This window comes from Oratosquilla oratoria, chromosome 7, assembly GCF_046742065.1.
Source record: "Oratosquilla oratoria isolate Oo_2021 chromosome 7, ASM4674206v1, whole genome shotgun sequence".
Classification (NCBI taxonomy): domain Eukaryota; kingdom Metazoa; phylum Arthropoda; class Malacostraca; order Stomatopoda; family Squillidae; genus Oratosquilla; species Oratosquilla oratoria.
The window spans coordinates 71,179,392-71,186,891 of record NC_134783.1 but is presented as its reverse complement, the minus strand read 5'-3'; positions in this window follow the sequence as shown (position 1 = coordinate 71,186,891).

The following is a 7,500-nucleotide window of genomic DNA, read 5'->3' as shown; positions in this document are numbered from 1 at the left end:
TCCTACACTATTGGGTGGTAGTGGACCTTTCAATTTTGTCTCTACAATTCCCATTATGACCAGTTCTTTTTCTTTCAGGTAATCACTCAGTTAATTCAAGCCTGTTATTAAGCCATCAATATTTGTGTAAGAATCTTTTTATTTTCTGCTACTTCCATTGTGCTTTCTGTTTCCCTTCCGTTTTTCTCTGCTATGAACCATTTCCTCAATTTCATATCCACTACTCTCCAATAGAATTTCTCTTTCTGTGACTGTTCTTTTCTCGTTTTTTCCTTAGCTTCTAGTGTTTTTTTCTCATTTTCTCTTTCCTCTTTATTCATTTCTCTTTTCTCTCCATACCTGTTTATATAGATCACTTTCTGCTAGTTTCCCTGTTTTTGCTAAGATATTCTCTGCTGTCCTTTGTGACCTGAATTTAACTTTAATTAGTCTGGTCTCATCTGCATTGTATTTCCCTATTCTATATATTTCTTCATTTTCTTTCCCTGTTGGTTGTTCATCCTCTTGAACTACTTCTAATATCTTGTTTGCTTAATTCCTCTCCTCTTTTACTCTTGCAGTCCTATTTTGATTATGCTTCTCTTCCATCCCTAATATAATTATACATTTCTTTTTATCCGCTAAGTCTCTTAAAATATTCTCCTTCTCCCTCATCACTTTAATAACTGTGTCTATAGTTTGTTCTTTCATCTGTTGTTTTACTATATATCTAAATTCAATTTCTTTGTTCTCGTAGACTTTTCTCCAACCACTTACCTCCTTCGCTATGGACTCTTTATTCTTTTTATTCTTCTTCTTTAATTCCTCATTCTCATCCTTTACTTCTTTTAACTTTCTTTTTAATTCTTCTATTTCTTTACTTAGGTTCTGGTTCTCCTTTTTTAGTTCTTCCAATTTATCAATTCCTTGTGTAATCCGTGTAAGGTGACTGAATCTAACCTCCCACTGTTTGTTCATGTTCTCTAGTTTTCCTCTAGACTTACTAATCGAGGGAGGTTATCATCTCCTCCCTTATCAAATCCAGAGAAATAATTATCTTCACATTCCATTGCACTGCTCTTATCTATATTTCTAATATTTCTAATTTTTACATTTTCACTAATGTGTTCGACTTCACCTCTATCGTCTGCACACCTCTTGTTGATATTCTTTGTGACTTCTGGGGCCCGTTCGTGTCCTTCCTCATTTCCTTCCATTTTCCTCAATAATCCCTCCCTTTCTCCTTTTTCTTCACCTTCCCACTACACCACGAGCTTTTCTCTTTCCTGCTAATACAACAAAGGTACTCCCTCGTCGTTGAGATCCACGAAATTTGAAATTTTCATGGAGTTCAAAACTTTGCTGTCAAATCGACTGTCGTGTATCTAAGTCTAAATAAAAACATTCTTCTAAAAAACGCTGTGGACGTCGGGGACAGGTGGTATTACGGTGGCACTTTGTCCTAAAAATATTCTTTGCAAATTCCTGGGTGAGTTTCAACTCGCTGATTGGCTGAGAGAGTGATGACGTCACGGCAACGGAGACAACTGATTGGCCGAGAGCGGTGACGTCGCGGCAACGGAGACGGCTGATTGGCTGAGAGCGGGACGAAAAAATAAAATTCTCCAAAATGTTTCAATGTCACGACGTCCCTAACCGAGTTAAACGGGGATCCGGCAAAAAGGTTACAATGACGGACCCCGTGACACGGGCCATCCCTGTAAGGGTATAAATCGCATATACGCGGTCGCGGGACTCGAGTGGATCTTTGGGACTCAAGCGGATCTAGAGGACTCGAGCGGATCTTTGGGACTCGAGCGGATCTAGAGGACTTGATTGGATCTTTGGGACTCGAGCGGATCTTGAGGGCTCGAGCGGATGTTTGGGACTCGAGCGGATCTTGAGGACTCGAGCGGATCTACAGGACTCCACCAAAATATAGACTAAAAACACGTGGGCTTAAGTCTAAATAAGAATATTCTTTCTAAAAAACGAAAATGATGAAAATGACGAAAATAAAAGAGGTGAATAATTTACAGTTGTTTATTTTATAGCCTTTGTTTGAAGGTGGGGCGTAGCCCCCCGCGAGCGAAGCGAGGTGCGCCGCAGGCCAAGCCCCCCGGCGCAGCCGGGCTGGCGAAGCCAGGGGCTTGTATATGTATATATATATATACATATATATATACATATATATATTATATATATATATATATATATATATATATATATATATATATATATATGTGTGTGTGTGTGTGTGTGTGTGTGTGTGTGTGTGTGTGTGTGTGTGTGTGTGTGTGTGTGTGTGTGTGTGTGTGTGTGTGTGTGTGTGTGTTTGAGTGTGTGTATGATGCATGTTTGTATAAATGGGCCTGTATGTATGTGTATAATAGATTGAAAGATAGACAGAGAGAGCCAGACACGGATAAAGACATGAGTGAGGGATGGGAATATGTATCTGTATTCTGAAGGGACGAATTTTTAAAATTATCATTTATTATCCACGTAACACTAACACACACACACACACACACACACACACACACACACACACACACACACACACACACACACACACACACACACACACACACACACACACACACACACACCACACACACACACACACATATATATATATATATATATATATATACATATATATTACAATAGTAGGTTATCAGGTCCATTTCAGCCAGATATGATTAAACTTTGCAGCAGCTTCTGCATTCACGAGTTTCTTGCTGACGTGTTCAACTTTTCTAATACTTGAACGTTGAATATCGTTGAGTTGTCTTATTATGTGTCCAAACTTAATTTGGAATGGATGTAAAGACAATACTAACTTCTTAATTTTACTTGCAGGGCTTTCGCCTAACTTTAAGCATCTTCAGTACAAAATGAGTACAAAGAGTAAAGGTGATAATATATAGAAAAACATATGGAACATTAGGAGAGACGGGGACTCGGACAGTCACTCAGGAGACAGGATCTGAGGCTCCGCCCACTGAGTCAACGGTGAACCTATGCCTGTGATCTATATACTTAGAAGTAGGAAGGATAAATTGGTTAGGATTTTGTTTGTTCATGGTGGGATTTTGTCTTTTAATGTGAAGTGCTTCTAAGATGAGAAGGCGCCTGTAGTTTGATTCCTTTTATAGAATGATAGTTCCTTCTTCCAGATCCTTCCTTGTGACTGGGGAATGATGTGTGTCAATGTGGTGTTGTTTTGTGGCTCCATTAGAGAGGTGAAGGGTGAGGCGTCTTGACAGTTTTGTTGTAGTCGACCGTATGTGATTTTCATCAAGGGTTTCACAGTTCCCTTTTTTACATGTGTATCGTACACAAGGTGGCTACGTTGTGTACGAATACACACTAGAATTACAACCAACCGGACCCAACGCAAACTCGTGAGACTCAACGGTGGTCACCTTAGGATCCCCATCGCAACCCCTGGATTCATCAACCTTAAGAAGAAAACCTTTTCCGAAGACCAGAAGGAACTTTTAAATTTTGGTCTTAACTGTCATGTTCTTTCTAGCCCTCGCCCCTTCCAAAAGCGGATAGAGCTTGAAACTCTCATGTCGGATCTTCACGAACAGGCAATCAATGGCAAGGTACTTTTAGACGAAGGCATCAAAAAAGAAACCGTACCAACAAGATCCTGAAACGTCGCCATAAAGAAGCAGCCAAGCAACTGAAGGAAGACACCACCATCACCATTAGAAAAGCAGACAAGGCTGCCTGTTTCGTTCTCATCCCCACCGAGGAGTACCTTGATAAAATCGATACTTTGCTTGCAGACGTATCCAAATTCCAGAAAATTACCAGAAATCCCATCGAATCCCTTAAGACCAAGGTTAACAAAATCTTTACATCCATTCCGAATGAAGTTTGGACACAAAATAAGACAACTCAACGATATTCAACGTTCAATTATTAAAGTTGAACATGTCAGCAAGAAACTCATGAATGCAAAAGCTGCTGTAAAATTTAATCATATATATATATATATATACATACATATATATATATATATATGCATATATATATACATATATATATATATACATATATATATACATATACATCTATATACATATACATATACATATACGTATATATACATATATATACATATATATACATATACATATATATATACATATGCATATATATACATATATATACATATATATATATACATATATATACATATACATATATATATACATATACATATGTATATATACATATATATATACATATATATATATATATATACATGTATATATGCATATACATATATATATACATATATATATATATATACACGTAAATATGTAAATATACATATAAACATACATACATATATATATATATATATAATATATATATATATATATATACACATTATATATATATACATATTATATATATATACATATATATATATATATATAAACATACATATACATATATATACATATATGAATACATATACATATATATACATTATATATTATATATACGTATATATACTGTATATACACATATATACATATATACTTATATACATATATGTATACATATACATACATATATATACATATATACACATATATTTATATATATATATATATATATACATGTAAATATACATATATATATATATAAATATATATATATATGTATTTATACATATATGTATATATACATATATGTATATACATATATATATATATTATATATATACATATACATTATATATATATATATCATATACATTATATATATATATATATATATCATATACATATATATATATATCATATACATATATATATATATATATCATATACATATATATATCATATATATATATCATATATATATATATATATGCGTATATATTATATATATAAATATATATATATATATATATATTATATATATATACATAAATATGTATATGCTTTCAGGAACTATGCTTTATGAAAAGTTATAATATGAGTATTTATTGCCATTTTTACTATTCCGAAAAGTTGAAGACATTCTCATTTAATCATACATATGTTACTTTACAAACTTCTTTATGTATTTGAATGAACACTGATGTTTTTTATGTACTTCCCATTTGACTTCATTTCGTATTTTTTCGTAATTATTAGTACTTTCGTCATGGTGCATAGAATGTTTGGCAAAAAAAAAAAAAATAAGACTGAATGTTTGTTCTGATATTTTCTCATTGTGATGTGTTGGCACCTTCATAAAACACAAAACAGTTATCATAAATGTATGATTTTTTTTTTTTTTATAAAATTTCTGAGACATGATCTTTACGCACCAAGAAACATACATATTATATCAATTGTGCAATACTAAATATTTTCTCTGCATAGAAGTATCATATTCTTTTATAGTTCGTATCATGGTTGCGAAATAGAAAGATAAATGATATATTTTCTCTTTTACATATTCAGGCATAGAAATACTGAACGTTTATTGAATGTGATAATGGTAGCTACTGTATCAGTGTAACGAAATGAAATATACACAAAAGTTATCTATTATTATTATATGTTAAAAACATTTATATTAGTTCAAAGAGTTATACATGAATGTAATAAAATTAATGATGGGATACTGTGGTAAAAATTAATAATTACTAATATGTATGGACAAGTAGATAGATGAGAGAAGAAAATAAAGGAGAAAAAATAAAAAATAAAGTGCAAATAGCTCTGAAAATTATGAGACCACGCAAAGCACCTGGGTTAGATGGGTGTCAAGCGGAGTGTCTTAAAAAGGGAGGTACAGTATTAGTGGACTGGCTAATGAGGCTTTTTAATATGTGTAAAAAAGAGTAGAGTGACAGAGTACTGGGGGAGTACCTGTATAGTGCTGCTTTACAAGGGAAAAGGGGACAAAATTGGGTGTAGCAATTTCAGAGGGATAAGTTTGTTGAGTTTAGTTTAGAAGGCTTAAGGGAAGATTTTAATTAAGAAGATTAAGAGGGAAGCAGAGGGAGTAATTGGTGTGGAACAGTGTAGGTTTAGGACAGGTAGAGGTTGCGTGGATCAGATTTTTTTTTTTTTTTCCACGGCGGATATGTGAGAAAGCTTTAGGAAAAGGTAAGGATTTTTTTTTTTTTTTTTTTGCCTGTATGGATTTGGAAAAGGCTCATGACATGGTAGACAGGAACAGTAGGAGGTTTTGCAGATATGTTGGATTGGGTGAAAGTTATGGGCAGTCAAGAGTTAAAATGGCAAATGGAGAGAGTGGGTGGTTTGGGGTAAAAGTTGGACTACGTCAGGTCTGTGTCATGTCACCGTGGGAGGAAAAGGTGGGTAGAGTGAACTTGAGGGGACGACCGAGGATGAGATGGATGGATGGGTTTGAAGGGGGCGATGAGCAGGAGGGGAATGTGCGTTGAGCAAGGAAGGGAGAGGCAGTAGATAGAGGCGAATGGAGAGTGGCTATGTATAGATAATGCTGTTAAACAAGGAAAGGAGTGGCGCTGGATGGTGGGTAGGATATGGTTATGTGTGAATGATACTTTGACGCAACCCGAAGGGATTTCTCCCCATCTTTTCTTTTGCATGAGGGGACGGAGAGGAGGCGTCACCGATTAAATGAAGAGGCCTTCCTGTAGATGTTCTGTCTTGTTGCATTGCTTCTTATCCAGGGCAGTGGATGGGATACAGGGACGACCAGTCATACAGGAGGAGCTACGATGAGAGGGACGAAAGAGTGGTGAAGTGTAGTGGAATGGGCGGGAGTAGGTACGAGCCTTTATCTTGGCTACCTCCTTTGTAAGAGGGGAAAAGTTCTTGGTATATAGATAGACAATTATCTATTAAGAAAAAATATAATAGCATGAAGGAAACACATGATTGACTCATAAATAGTTATGAACATTTTACAGATATCGTTATGATTTGTAATACCACAGTAATTATTGCAGGAATAATTACTGAAGTGTACAATTATTTCTTCAGAAAAAATGTTATTGCTTGAAGGAAAAGTATGAACGATTCATAAATGATTATGAACTGATATTGTTATGAATTGTAATACCACAGTGATTATTGCAGTACTCTTCTTATTTTCAGGTACGTAGAACAGTATATGCAGATGTGTGGAAAAGGTGGTAGGAAAACACGGGCTGGATCAGGAACACTATTACTAGCGTTTCGACTACGAGTCTTTTTCAGAGTGACAGAGAAGGAATAATATACACTGTATATGCTCCCACTATGAATTACCTTGCCGGAACACCCTGTGGGAGTATATATACTGTTGATTAACACTTGTTTTTCACTCTGAAGAAGACTTGTAATCAAAACGTGAGTAATATAATGTTCCTGATCCAACCCGTGTTTTCCACTCAACTGTGTCACCTTTGTACAATATGCAGATATCACCTTGGGCACAGAGAGGAACAACTGCGGGCAGCGCGATGTCTGCCCAGACAGACGTTACTTAGCTCAGGGCATGCCTGACTCAAAGGTGATGAAG